Source organism: Macrotis lagotis, chromosome 2 (genome assembly GCF_037893015.1).
Source record: "Macrotis lagotis isolate mMagLag1 chromosome 2, bilby.v1.9.chrom.fasta, whole genome shotgun sequence".
NCBI classification, from domain to species: domain Eukaryota; kingdom Metazoa; phylum Chordata; class Mammalia; order Peramelemorphia; family Peramelidae; genus Macrotis; species Macrotis lagotis.
In genome coordinates this window covers 11,300,951-11,316,447 of record NC_133659.1, presented here as the reverse complement: position 1 = coordinate 11,316,447, position 15,497 = coordinate 11,300,951, and the positions used below count along the sequence as shown (strand labels likewise).

At 44.7% G+C, this 15,497-nt stretch overlaps 1 long non-coding RNA gene across 1 annotated transcript; it reads left to right on the top strand.

The window, feature by feature from the left end:
- Positions 1-502: 502 nt before the first annotated feature.
- Positions 503-8,208, top strand: LOC141512353 (uncharacterized). Its single transcript, XR_012475465.1, has 3 exons — positions 503-1,386; positions 7,171-7,269; positions 7,817-8,208. It is a non-coding gene; the product is annotated as an uncharacterized LOC141512353 (long non-coding RNA).
- The last annotated feature ends 7,289 nt before the right edge of the window (positions 8,209-15,497 follow it).

The window sequence follows — 15,497 nt, the reverse complement described above, 5'->3', positions numbered from 1 at the left end:
GGGGAGAGGAGGGGGCGCCGGGGAGGTGGAGGGGCGCCGGGGAGGTGGAGGGGCGCCGGGGAGGAGGAGGGGGCGCCCGGGGGGAGGGGGCGCCGGGGAGGGGGAGGGGGCGCCGGGGGGAGGGGGCGCCGGGGGGAGGGGGCGCCGGGGAGGAGAAGGGGCGCCCGGGGGGAGGTGGCGCCCGGGGGAGGGGGCGCCGGGGAGAAGGAGGCGCCCGGGGGGAGGGGGCGCCGGGGAGGTGGAGGGGCGCCGGGGAGGAGGAGGGGGCGCCGGGGAGGAGGAGGGGGCGCCCGGGGGGAGGGGGCGCCGGGGAGAGGAGGGGGCGCCGGGGAGGAGGGGGGGCGCCCGGGGAGAGGAGGGGGGCGCCCCGAGGACCCGGCACGGGGGAGGGTCCCCCCCCCGGAGGGCGCCCCCCCCCCGCCGCCTGGCCCGACCCTGACCCCAGGCACGCGGGGGCCCCGATGTGCTGGGGGCTCCCGCCTGGGGAGGAGGGGGGCCCGAGCCGCAGGGCACACCTCACCGGTGCCCCCAGCCCGGGGCTGCTCGGCCCACACGGCCCCCAGGGCGCCCCCCGCCCACCCCGAGGGGTCCCGGCCAAGGCTGTGTGTGCTGGGGCAAGGGAGGCCCCCAGGGAGGCCGAGGGGATCCTTGGAGGCCTAGAGCAGGTCGGAGGAGCCCCCCAAGGCGCCCTCGGGGCCGGGGGCCTGGCATTGGCTTGGAGTCCCACCACCTCCGTATTTACTCATGCCCTTTAGACCCCAAGGCAGCTCCTCGTGCTCCGTGCCCGCCTGGGCTGGCAGTAGGAGCCCAACAAGCGTTGGTCCCTGGCCGGAGGCTCAGGCCGGGCATCTGACGCGCCCTGGGCAGGAGGGAGCCACGAAGGAGTTTGGCACCAAGGAGAGACATCCACGGGCAAAGAAAGCCATCACTGACAGAAGCATGGGGGGGCGTGTGAGTGGCTTCCGGGGTGTCTGGGGGCCAAGGAAAGCCTCTTCTGGCCTTTGGAGCCCCCAGCCCCAACCTTGTCCTACCTTTCCGGCAGAGTCTAGCCCCACCCCGAGTCTGCCATCCAGTGACTGGCCGCCTGGCTTCCCACGGCCTCCCTTTGCCTTGCAGCTTTCCCCGGTTCTGGCCAGCCCTCACAAAAGCCTACCTTGGGTCCCAAGCCCCCATTCTGAGGCCCCCTCCCAGGTCCCAGCCCAGCCGCAGCCTCCCTTTAGAGCCGGAGCGTCCTGAGGGCAGGGGCCGTGGGGCTAAGCCAGAGCTTCTCACTCAAAGCCGAACACGGACCCTGGGCTTGGTTTCGTCTGCTTGACCCTGGGCCCGGGGGGTCCATGGGGAAGTGCTGTTCTTGGACTGGGCAACAGCCATTGGTAGTCTCCCGGGGTGAGTGGCCTAACTCACTTATAGATTTATTTCTCTTAATTTTCAGCGTGGATTCTTTTTCTTCATGTGTGGTCCCTTGAATCTGGGGCTTAACCTCCAGATTCTGTTTTGAAGGAGGATACCCTGCAACACCAGGGACTCTAAGCAGATTTTATAGTTTAATGTCATTCAAAACCAGCAAGACCTGAGTTCGAATTTTGGCCTTTGATGCTCCAGAGTTATACCAAAGTCAAATCCTTTCACTATCCTAGACTTATAATGGGGTTCAGAGATGTTACACAATGAGGAAACAATAGGAAAATTGGGCACGCTCCTAGCTTGTCACATGTGGGGGGAGGCTTATGAATAATTATAATAGCCAACATCTGTAAAACATTGGGGTTTGGTTTTTGCAAAGCACATGAAAGTTTTGCCTCACTGGGTCTCATTTGATGATTGAGTGGCATTAGCCCCATATTGATCAATTGCTGACTCTCTCTCTCCCAAATTCCCAAAATCAATCAGATTTGACCAGCTGGATGTGCTATTAGCTTCCCAAACTTCATCATCCTTCCCCTCAAAACCTTCCCCGTTCCCCAACACCTCCCAATTTGTATTAGAGCAAAGTTTTCCCAGCCAGCCAAGTTCATAATCTCCAAGCCACCTGTGACTCCTCTGAAACCTCATTCATCCCCATCTATCTGCTTATCATGGCTCCCATCCACCCCAGGCTCATGGCCCCCACCCTGGCTCCGGCCCTTATCACCTCTGGTCTGAATGGCTCTGAAAGTCTCCCCGGCTGACCTCCTTGCTTCCAACTTTTACTCTCCCCTTTATCCTCCATGAAGTTGGTGAAATTATCTTGCTGAGACATTCAGGGGCTCCCAGTTACATCTAGAGGGCAATACCGATTCCTCCGGCCAGCTGGTTTTATTTCATAGAATCCGACATAAGCTGCCTCACTGGCATTCCACCTGCTCCGTGAATTCAGGACTCAGCCCCCTGCCTCCATTCCTTCACCCTTCTCCTTTGCTTCCTCTCAGACTGGGATGTTCTGCTTTCCCATTTTCCATTCAGAATCCTTTTTCTTTAAGGTGTAGTTCATGTTTCCTCCTCCTCCACAAAGGTAGGCAGGATGATGCCAGGGAAAGAGAGTTGGAGCTGGTGTCAAGGGTTCTAATTCTGTTTCTCCCTTTTGTTACTTCTATGGCCTTGAGCCAGGAACTTAAATCTTTCTGAACCTCAGTCTCCTCATCTGAAAAATGGGATTTAAAATAATTGAGGTTAGATTCTGCAGGTATTTCCCCATGTTACAGATAAGGAAACTGAGGCCCACACAAATGGCAAAACTGGTCTATAGTCAGACAGTAAGCATCAGAAGTGAGATTTGGCTCAGGTCTCTCCACTCCAAATCCAAAGCTCTTCACTGAGCCTCACTGCCTATTAAGTTGGACAGATCCCACCTTGGCTGCTCTCAGCATTTATTGAGCCTCTAATGGTTCTTGGGGCCATGATTGACTTCTGGGATTCTGTTTGTCTTGTCTATGTCTCTCTCCTCTCTCCCTTTTTTTGGCCTTTGTGTCTCTCTCTCTCTTCACTCACTCTTGTTCTCTCTATCTCTCCCTTACTCTTTGTTCTCTCTCTCTCTCTCTCTCTCTCTCTCTCTCTCTCTCTCTCTCTCTCTCTCTCCCTCTCCCTCTCCCTCTCCCTCCCTCCGTCTCTCTCTTATTCTCTTCTTCCTTTCTCTTCTCTCGCTCTCTCTCCCCCTTGCTCTCTTCTTCCCCTCTTTCTCTGTTCTCTCTCCTCTTTCTTTGTCTTTATGTACCTGACTCCACCTCTCTTGTCCTTCCCTCTATCTCTTCTTTCTGTAGATCTGATCACATCACCCTTCTACTCTGCCATGTTTAGTGACTCCCCATCACCAACTAAGTAAAGTTCAAACTCCAGCTTTGCATTCAAGATCCTCCAGAATCTGGTAATTCTTTGCATTTCCCATCTTATCTCTACATCAATGAATTACTCAAACAATCACCAAAGCATAAACTTTTTATGACCAGGTACAGTACCTATCCCAGCCCCGCACCCTCGGGGGGCTACCTTCTCTTCCTCCTTGCTATATCCCATTTCCTGGGGCTGATCTGCATAGGTTCTTCCTCCAGTGGTCAATGACTTGCCCAAGATCACAGGTCTTTCATGTCAGGATAATGAATGAGAAATGTATTGGAAGTAGGAGTGTATTTTTCCAAAGTTAGTAGCATCATACGCTGTATTTAAATAGCAAATACTACTCTGTGATTGGGTATTTTTTAAGTAAATTATATTAGGTAAATTATCATGTACTGCGGAACGTTAGTGAGTGGGAACTTATAGAGTCCAAGTCCTACAGTTAGAAGACCTGGCTTCAAATCTAGCTTCAGACGTGTTCTAGCTGTAAGACTCTGGGCAAGGGACTTAACCTTGGTTTGCCTCAGTTTCCTTATCTATAAAATGAAGATAATACCTATCTCCCAAGTTTGTATCAAAGGAGATAATATTAGTGAAGTGCTTAGCATAGTTAATATCTAGCACCAAGTAAGCTCTATGTAGATGCTAGATATTTTATTTTTGTGATTCCTTCCAATGAGGCAGATTACAACCCATTCATACCCACTTAGCCCACGTGACTCATGAATTGGTCATCGGAGGTCCTCCTAATAGGAGTGCCTTCCTCAAATTCTCTTGCTATGAAATTTATGACTGATTGTTTAAGCTTCTCAGACAAGTCTTTTTCTATCACCCATTTCTCTGACGTTACATTTTCCCCAGTTCTGCATAATTCTTCAGTGGTAATGTGGTACAGCCTGCTCCCACCATGTCTCCCTCCATTGCCCTCAAGGTGATCCTCAGCTTCAGTTCTCCTGAGACCTGACTCTGTGACTCAGCTTACAAAGTCAGAAGTAGAATGATGGGGCTCAAAAAGATTGTCTTTGTTCCAGGGACAAGTCCCAAAGGTGAACCAGTTGGTTTCTGGTCCATTATATAGAGAGAACCTAACTTTCTTTGATGCCTTATTTTTATAATCAAATGTTCCCTGAATTCTAAACAAGCCCTTTTGGGGCTGGGTGAACATGCAGAGGAGACTGTCGTGTTAGTCATTTCCAGGCCACCTTAGCAGTCCTCGTGTAGCCGTCTATCTAACCACATAAGCTTGCTGTGAGATCAATGGACATCTCTGTCCATTGTGGGGTCTCCGTGAATTCTGAAATTCCCTTATCTGATCACAATCTATTGTCATTGCACCGCTGCTTACAACCCCAAACCCTGTTCTTCCCCTACACCATGTCCCTGAAGCTCTGTCTCCCCTGGTTTTCTCACAGGTCATTCTCTCTCTATTAGCTATATTCTCCTCTTTTCTTCATCTTGACTCTTTGACAAACTAGTTTAATTCAACATTACTCTTCTCTTGAGTCCCTGAGTCCCTCATCTTATCAATCTTAGCCTATCAAGACTCAGCCTTTGGTCACTCCCACCATCTGCTGCCTTCACTCCTTTAGTGCTACTGAAATGAAGGTGGAGGATGGCAACTCATTCTCACCTCCTTACCTACTCACTCTTCCACTCTCCATGGAAGTCTCCAAGACTTCTCAACCCTCCTTAAACCTCTGACTCCTCCTCCCTCACCCTCTTAGTGGGAAATTTTGACTCCTAATTTACAGAAAAAATTAAGGTCATTCACTGTGAACTTTCTCTTCTCCCCTCTTCCTCATCTCACATCAGTTGGATGCCTCCTTCCACTATTTCCTCTTGCACCCTCCTTCACTCTCTCATTATGAGATGGCCCTTTTCCTTGATAAGGCAAACCCTACTTGCACAAACAATCCCATTCCACCCTATCTCCTCCAACAGATTGCATCCTTCATCATTTCTACTCTCTCACTTATCTTTAATCTCACCCTGACTCTTGGCTGCTTTACTTCTGCCTATAAGCATGGCTATGTCTCCTGTATCCTCAAAAAACCTCTTGCTGGATCTATCCATCGCTGCTAACTATGATTATATCGTTTCACCCTTTTCTAGCAAAACTTGAGAAAGCTATCTACAATAGTGGCTTCCACCTTTCCCCTCCACTTTCTTCATTATGGTTTCTGGCTTCATCATTCCACCAGGACTGCTCTCTCCAAAGTTACTAATGATCTCTTAATCATCAAATTTAATGGTCTTGCCTAAATATTCCATCTTGACCTCTCGTGCAGTCTTTAACACTGTTAACCCTCTTCTCCTTGACACTCTCTTCTCTCTAGGCTTTAAGAACACTAATCTCTCCAGGTTCTCCTCCTACCTCTCTGTTCACTCCTTCTTTGTCTCCTTCGCTTGATCCTCATCCAGATCATCCAGAGGTCTCTAGCAATAGGTATCCAATAGGGGTTCTGTCCCAAACTCTCTTCTATGCTATTTTGCTATGATCTCATCAACTCCTATGAATTTAATTAGTATGTCTCTACTGAAGATTCTCCAATCTACCTCTACTGCCCCAACCTCTTTGCTGACCTCCAATCTCACACCTCCACCTGCCTGTTGGACATCTCACACCGGATGCTTGGGTAGACATCTTAAAGTCAATGTGTCCAAAGCTTAACTCACTGTCTTGCTCCCTAAACCTGCAGCTCTTCCAGACTTTGCCTTTTTTGGTATTCTCATTGATTAGTGCAGTGCTGGCTCTTTGTAGACTTATTAATATTCATTCATATTCATATTCATTGACTGACCACCTGGCCTGAATTCCTGGACTCCTAGATCTCTCTGTACCTAGAAAAGAAAGAGAATCCTTCACTTTCAGACATGACTACAAGAAAATGACGGGCTGTCAGACTGTTTTAAAGACATAGACACTTCTGGCTATACAACTAACAGCAAAACCCTGCTCCCAATCCCGTGGTGAGCTGGCACAGAATGTTCTAATTCTCCAAGAAGGAGAATCCTCACTGTCTTTTTTTTTTTTTTAGGATTTTGCAAGGCAAATGGGGTTAAGTGGCTTGCTCAAGGCCACACAGCTAGGTAATTATCAAGTATCTGAGGTCGGATTTGAACCCAGGTACTCCTGACTCCAGGGCCAGTGCTTTATCCATTGCACCACCTAGCTGCCCCTCTCACTGTCTTTCCTATGGTGATGCCATCTTAATTGCTCAAGACCTGCATACAACCTCCACGATTTTATATATGTATATATATATATATATATATATATATATATATATATATACATTATATATACATATACACACACATACAAAAAAATTGCTTTGCACTTTTGAAAGTATACATGTTCGTATCAGCTACGAGGATCATGGAGCATGGCTTCACTTTATTATCCCTTTGCAGATTGACCAACAAATATCCATCTTGAGTTCTTGCCTTTCATTTCCAGTTATCTCTGTTGAATATTTTACTGATACTTCAAATTCAAAAGGTGCAAAACCGAGTTCCTCGTCAGAGCCTTTGTGCCCGCTCCGCCCCACCCTAGGGCAGTTTTTCTATTTCTGTCCATGTCAGCACTATCTTCCCAGTCTCTTTGACTTCCAATCAGGCAGGAGGGCATCCTGTCTTGCTCATTTGGGATGCATCTTCTGTGGCCTCATAATTGCAATTTACATACAGTAATTCAAAGTTTGCTATTTTTCCTCATGAAGCCCTGCCCAGCTTTGCTTGGCATCTTGCCAGGTTTGAAGTCAGAAGACCACAGTTCAAATTCCATTGTGGTCATTCATTAGATGAGTGATCTGGAACAAGTTGATTAACCACTTTACTTTTTTGATGACTTGCCTCAAGACTCCACAGGCAGTGTGAGAGGTGGCATCAGAATTCAAGTCCTGACTCCAGAGGGAGTGTTCTTTTAGGCAGATGTGGTTCCTCACTCCCATTTAGGAGGTGAGTATAACATGTAATAATGGCATCATAAGTCATCTAAGTCAACTCCCTCATTTTACAGATGAGGAAATTGAGACCAAAGAAGAAAACTTAATATGATGACAAAGGTGGGATTCAAATACCTATCTTCTGTTCTCTTTTCACTGCCCTATGCTGCCCTTTTTAGGTGTCGATGATTTCTGATACCTCATCCAGCTCCAAAACTATGATTCTAGTAACACATTCTTCCCTCCAAAAGAAAGCTCTTGAGGGATAGAGGCCGTTGTTTGATTTTGTCTTTAATTTCCTTTGCCTCATTTGTAGTAAACTCTTAACCAATGTTATTGGATTGAATTGGTTAGACACATAACAAATCAGGAGGATTTACTATTTTAACTGCAATGCCTTATCTCCTCATCTTGATCGTTTGCTTTTTGAAGGCAGGAACACTAGCTGATTTTAAGTGCATGGCCTGAAGTGTGATTAGAGCCCTTCCTATAATCTTCATCCCTTTACTATCCTGTTATCACCTTTTTTTTTTTTTTTTTTTTTTTTTTTTTTTGCCTAGCCTCCTCGTGTTTCACTCTTGGAGGATCAAAAACTTCCGTCTCCATCCAAAGACTGCACTCCTTTATTAGCATGATGTCTGGCACCCTATGAACCAAGCTGATGATGGAATGCAGCCCTTAGGAAACAGTGGCTGGCTGCTGTTGCCGGAGTAGAGTTGCGAGGATAGATGATAGGGCATGGTTAAATTCATATTCAGAGCCAGAAAGTGAGGTCAGATGTGAATTCTATGAATTACCAGTTGGGCAGATTATGCCACTGTTCAAGGTTTCAGCTTCATACATATCAGGGCTGTCCAAAATATGGCCTGCAGGTCACCTGTGACCCACAGTGCAACTTTATGTGACCCATCTGTGGGTTTTAACTTTCATGACTGAAAAAATAAAATAATGATTTGCATGGAATAAGTATTAGATTTTTTAAATTCTATTACAAATACCCTTGTTGATGTTAATTCCTGTCTATGGGTTTTAATTTTCACTATTGAAAAAATAAAATAATAATTCGCATGTAATGCGTATTAGATTTTTTTAAATTCTATCACTAATAAATAATCTTGTTGATATTAAATTTCTTTGGTGTTTTTAAGTAGTATTTTGGATGGAACATACTGCACAGAATTTTCAATCTATCTGTGGGATGCACTCCATCTGTAGGACACAGATTAGTCAGTATGCACCTACTTTTATACGTTGCGTTGTCGCTTTGCTGTTTTATGTTTGCTTTGGTGCTTTGTGCCTTTGCCTGTCGTATGGATGACAGCCGTTCCCCCACCTTCTAAGAAGTTATGAGGCAACCTTTTATATCTAAGAACCTCGGCCTCAGAGTCCTTACATAGCACTACGTCCACTGAACACAGACATTTTTTATTCTGGGTGCAGCCTTTGAATAATTATTTTATTTTGATGAGACCCTAAGACAACCTAAGGTTAAGCCCTGATGTATATAATCAAGTAAGTGTCCATTTGGTTTACAAAATGAGCTTGAAAGCCCCTCCTAGTTTGGAAGCTGTAAAAGAGGATTTGCTTAGGCCAGGACACCTGAAGCTTTACCTTAAGACTCCACAATGAGAGCATGTCAACAGTACTTGGAAGTCCTTAAGCATCAAAAAACCCCAAAACTCAGAATTTAGCCCCCAATGAGTTAGCAAGAATAATGAGGCATGTCCACCTGTCAGATCAGTTTATGACTAAGGAAGAGTTGGAGAATATCACCAAAAACCAATTAGATGATTTCGATTACATTAAATTAAAAAGCTTTTGCACAGATAAAATCAATGTAACCAAGATCAAAAGAAATGTAGTAAATTGGGAAACAATCTTTACAACTAATGATTCTGACAAAGGACTCATTTCTAAAATATACAGAGAACTGAGTCATATTTTTAAAACAAAAAGCCATTCCCCAATTGACAAATGGTCAAAGGATATGCAAAGGCAATTTACAGATGAGGAGATCAAAGGAATCCATAGCCATATGAAAAAATGCTCTAAATCATTAATTATTAGAGAAATGCAAATTAAAGCTATTCTGAGGTACCACCTCACACCTCTCAGATTGGCCAGTATGACCAGAAAGGATAATGATCATTGTTGGAAGCGATGTGGGAAATCTGGGACACTATTACACTGTTGGTGGAGCTGTGAACTCATCCAACCCTTCTGGAGAGCTATTTGGAACTATGCCCAAAGGGCAACAAAAATATGCATACCCTTTGACCCAGCAATACCACTATTGGGTCTATACCCTGAAGAGATGAGGAAAAAGGGTAAAAACATTACTTGTACAAAAATATTTATAGCAGCCCTGTTTGTGGTGGCAAAGAATTGGAAATCCAGTAAATGTCCTTCAATTGGGGAATGGCTTAGCAAACTGTGGTCTATGTATGTCATGGAACACTATTGTTCTATTAGAAACCAGGAGGGACAGGATTTCAGGGAAACCTGGAGGGATTTGCATGAACTGATGCTGAGTGAGATGAGCAGAACCAGAAAAACACCGTACACCCTAACAGCAACATGGGAGTGATGTTCAACCTTGAAGGACTTGCTCATTCCATCAATGCAACAATTGGGAACAATTTTAGGCTGTCTGCAAAGGAGAGTGCCATCTGTATCCAGATAAGACGCTGTGGAGTTTGAACAAAGTGCAAGGACTATTCCCTTTAATTTAGAAAAAAAAAACAGATAGCTTATTGTCTGATCTTGTTCCCTCTTAGACTTCTCTTTAAGGATATGATTTCTCTCTCATCACACGCAATTTGGAACAAGGTACAACATGGAAACAAAGTAAAGACTGACAGAGTGCTTTCTGGGGGGGGAGGGGGGAGGGAAGCAAGATTGGGGGGAAAAATGTAAAACTCAATATCTTTAATGAAAATAAAAAAAGAATAATGAGGCATGAGGCAGTTTACAGATAGCATGCTACCCCATCCATCCCTCGGGCCCTCAATCACTGACTCCCTAGTGGGGCTTCCAGAGTGTCTCTGTCTCCTAAGGCCAAGACCAATATCCTACCCCATGCCCTTCAACTGAGAGCATCTTTCATGTTGCTTATCTCAGAGTATTTTAGGATCATATTCCTAGTCCATTCCTCCCTTCCTCAGACATGAGGAAACTAAAACTCAAGAGAATTAAGTGACTTGCTCAAAATTATCCAGGTAGTTAGTAACAGAGTCATAATTTGAACCCAGGTCCTCTGACATCAAAACTTTAGACTGTTCAGTGCTGCCTCCTTGTGGCTCTGGAATCAGTGACTCAGGACTCAGCCTAATTGTAGAGACAAAAACTCCATTTTAGGAGATCGGATTCAGCCTTTGCTTCCGGATTCACCTGGGCTGTTGGTAATAAAGATGGATGCAGGGTACTATCTGCTGATGACGCTCATTTTCCTTTAGGATTGAGATGGTGTCAAGAGATGGAAACCATCACTCTTGGAAGTTCTTGTACATACATGGGGGCTTGTGTGGTGGAAAGAGCACTAGTTTCGGGATTGGGAGAGGTTTGTCAATGACTGTGTGACCTTGAACAAGTCCTTACCTCTGTGGGACTTAGTTTCTTCATTTGTAAAATGAGGGTCTTAGTTCAGATGACCTCTAAGGTCCTTCTAGCCTTAATTCTATGATTCAGTGATCCTTCAAAGGGAAAACATAGAGGTACCCATGATAGGATCAATACTGATTTACAAATGACATAAATAAAATATTAAATGTATAAATCAATAATTTACCATTATGATTAGTTATTACTAAAATGTAACACTTTAAATGGTTAATATGTACAAGACATTATTAGGTATTGGTGACTTATTAATGAAATTAGACGCAACCTTGCCCTCAAGGAGCTTATAATTTAAAAGAATAGCTTTTATGCACAGAAATCTGTAACCCAAGACAGAAGGGGATAAGTATGAGTACAGGCCCACATTAAGAAGTAGAAGCTCTTGAAGACATTTGAAGAAGGAGAGAACTCTTTGAGCTGTGTAAGACTTCAGGGAGGAGGCGCATCTAAAGTGGACTATGAAGGAAGGAAGAGGGGATTCCAGTAGGCAGAGGTGGAAGTGAACAGGGTGAGTCCAGTTTGGCTAAGCACAGAGATGGAAGAGGATTGGATAAGATTTGGGAAGACTGGGGAGCCAGTTTGTTTTTTTTAGGTTTTTGCAAGGCAACGGGGTTAGGTGGGGGAGCCAGTTTTGTTAGAAGTTGGGTGATATGAAGAAGGTGAGATGGAGATAGAAGGGTAGGTTAGACCTGGATTGTGATCTTGAATGAAAAAAAGAAATTTACTACTTGGTCAGTAAGTAATAAGGAGCCATTGAAAATGGCAACATCCACAAAAATAATGCAGTGGACACTCTCCCCATTCACTCTTTCTCTTTCCTCTCTTTCTCATTCCGTCTCTTCCAACTCTTTCTTCCCTCTCTCCTCTTCCCCTCCTTCTCTCTCTCTTCTATCTTCTGCCTCTTTTTCCTTCTATCTCCCCTTCTCTCCCTTAACTTGTCTTCCCCCCTCTCTCTCCTACCTTTGTCTCTCTCCTATCTGTCTCTGCCTCTGTCGCTATCTCTGTCTCTGTCTTTTCTTTCTCCTTCCATCTCTGTTTCTCTTTCTTCTCTCTCTCTCTCTCTCTCTCTCTCTCTCTCTCTCTCTCTCATAGCTAGGCGACTACAGCAGCCCTCAGAATTCTAAGATGCCCTGGGGATTTGGGAGCTGCTTTTTAATTTATTGCTATTGACTCAAGCCCCCACAGCTGTATTCTGTAGCTGGCATTTCACTTCCATTGAACATTTATGAGTTTTTTCTCCTTTATTTATTTTCAAATCCCTTGCAAAACTACTTTTCAGCATTCCTCCTTTTGAAAGCTTTTGAGTTCCGCATTTTCCTGCCACTGTCCCTTCCCACCCCGCTATCCGTTGCAACAAAGGACCTGGTATAGGTTGTACATGTAGAATCGAGTTTAACATTTCTATATTGGTCAAACTGTGAAAGAAAAACTAGAACGAAGGGGAAAAACACGAGAAAGAAAGAACAAACAGTTTTGTTTCTGAAAGTGGACATAGCATGCTTTGCTCTGCATACAGAATTCAGAGTTTTTCCCCTCTGGAAAACATTTCTTAGTTTTTACAAAGGGAGATTTGTTTCTAATATATAGTAAGACATGCTTCCTCTCTCCAAGAACTTGGTGGCACCTGCTCCCTCTACCCCCTTGGATTTCTGGAGGAATGCGCTCTTAGTTCTCCATAGCAACGGTTCTACCAAGTTCTTGTCTAGATGAAGCATGACTGTTAGATGAGTCCATTTCTCGGCCACTGCCAGGCTGAGGTCCAGAAGGTCATCCTCAAAGGTCACTCCTTGGGGCACCAAGGTTGCACAGGCTGCAGCGTCTGACTGCACCCTCCCCTCCAGGGTCTGCTCTCCCAAGCTTCCAAATTTCCCAAGTTCAGCAGGATCTCTCCCTAGATGTGGTGAGCTATCAAAGGCCACCGGAGGAGTCCAAGGAAGGTAGGCCTTCTTGAGTGCCTCTTCAGTGCATGGTTACCTCATTAGAACCAATTCTCCGATTCTCCCTGGGGAGAGATCCCATGCCAGAAACTCTGCAAATAAGCTGGACCTCCTTTCACTAATAACTCACCTTTAGAAAGTATTCGAAGGTTGGTAGAAACCCTTTCCATATAGTAACTCATTTGATATTCAAAACAACCTTGAGAAGTAGGTTCTAGTAATGACTCAGAAAAGTGAAATGACTTGTCCAAGGTCACCCAGTCAATAAGGATGTGAGGAACAATTTGAACCTGCACCATTGTGACACCAATTCCAGCCGTTGAGTAAGGGAAGGAAAAGGTCAGAACCAGGAAGATCATTCTGGTAGATGTCTGAAGAGTAAACTTAGAAAAGACTAGGTTGGGGAAGACCAGTTAGGAGGCTGCTAAAAGAATCCAGGTGAAAACAAACGAGTTCTGATGTGGGCTGATAGAGGAATGGGAAGGAAACGGGGAGAAGTGAGAGAAGTGGCAGAAGGAGAATGACTAGATCTAGACTACTGTCTGGAGATCAAGGGGGAGGGAAGGGACAAAGTCAAAGGCTACGCTTTTACCTTTTAGAACCAGTCCAGTGCTTTGCCTACAGTTGGCACTTAATAAATATTTGTCAAATTCAGTTGGATAAAGTGTGTCGAATGAATGAGTGGAATCCATTTGACTTGAATTTTAATGTGTCCTTTTGGAGTAAATACAAAATGGAATGGGAAGAGGTACTTCCCCTTCCAAAACTGCTGCATGTGAAGCTAGCTGGGGACCCAAAATCTCACCAGGATAAAGAGACAGCATAGACAGCTGGGGATGAAATCGGTACTCATTCATTTCATCTGTTTTTAAAAAGCCTGGGGGTAAAAGAGTTAGAGAAGGGAGAGAGATGTTAAAGGGCATCACTAAAAGGAAAGTTGGGAGACAAGGCAAAGGAAGTCCACAGGGATCGTCAGCTCAATGGGAGTCAACTAGCAGCATGATGTGGCAGCCAACACTAATGTCTTCTTGGGGTAGCATCAAGCTTCCAGAACTAAGGAGACTGCAGAGCTATGACTAGGTATTCCAGAACCAGGGGCGGATTCTGTCAAACCAGAGGGTTGTGCAGCTGGCACAACCCTGTGGCAGGTTAGAGAGAGACCATGGGAGACAAGGAAGCTAGAGCCCAGGGTTTCCAATGGAGGCAGAACTTGGGGAAGGGAAGAAGATGGTGAGGCAGGGGCTGACCTAACTGGAAAGGAGAGACCGTGAGCTGCAAATGTACAGATGGCAGTCACGAGCATCTGGACAGGATGCTATGAACTTTCAAGGAGGAAGGCTCTGGCTACCTCACTTTGGGATGTTGTTCATGAGCTGGAGAGCTTCCAGAAGAGCAGCCATGGTCCCAGCCTCTGGGGATGTGTAGAGGGAAATGGGAATGGTTAAGCAAGATAAGGAAAGACTCAGGGGAGATGGGACAGCTCTGCAAGTATTGGAAGGACTGGCATATAGAAAGGCAACAAGAGTTGCCTTGTTCTTCTTGGTCTCCAGGGACAGCATCAGAAGCAATGGATGGAAGCTGGAATAAGGCAAGTTTGACCCAGGAAAACAAAATACACAAGGACTGCATTGATGTTGCTGTAAAAACAACCATCACAAAACAATCAAAGATGACAATTTTGAAATTAAAAAGAAGCTGAACTTCAAAGAAGACATGAAAAGATACCTCTTTTTTCCTTTTTCCTTCCTTTCTTTTTCCCCCTTTCTTTCCTTTTTCCATCTTTCCTTCCTTTTTCCTTTTCCTTTCTTTCTTGCTTTTCCTTCTCTTTTTTGCATCTTTCTTTTTTCCTTCCTTTTCCCCTTTCTTTCCTTCTTTCTTTCCTTTTCCTCTTTCCTTCCTTCCTTCTTTTTTCTGCTTTCCTTTCTTCTTTTTTTTGCATTTTTCCTTCCATTCTCTTTACCTTTTCCTTTTCCTCATTTTGGTTCCTTCCTTTTTTCTTTTTTTCCTTCCTTCTAAAAATCCTTTGTTATAAAAGGATAGTTGGAAAGCTCTTTGAGAAGGGGCAAAATGAAGGAAATAAAAAAAAGGAAATCTAGATAATATGAAATGAAAGATAGCACCAAAATCTATTTTTTAAAAAAGAAAAGAGGCATCTATTTGGGCTTGAAAATTGGGAAGAACTTTCCCAACACTTTGGTGGGGGGACCTACAATTAAATATGTGGCCTGGGAAGGGAACCTTGCCCACCTCAATGAAGGACCGGACGGCCATTTATTTGAAGGATGTGTTCAAATAGGAATTCTTTGTTGGGAATAGGTTGGACTAGATGGTCTCTGAGGTTCTTCTCACTTGGAAATTCTGGGTTTCCCATATATAATGAAGAAATGATTGCTTATTTTTACTTAGAAAACTGAGTCTCCTCAAGAACTCAGAGTGCTTTAAAAAAAAAATCCCAAACTTTAAACTCCCAACAGAGGTTCTTAGTCTGAGTTCCAGGCTCTTGTAGGTTTTTTCATATTAAAAAAAAAGTTGTATTTCAATGTAAATGATTTCCTCTGTAATCCTATGGATTTCACAATCTTGATTCTGAGAAGGGGTCACCCCTTTCATCAGACTTACAAAGGGGTTAATGATTCTCATATCAGAATCTTTTAGAAACTTACCAGTTGAACAGATTTCCCTTCTT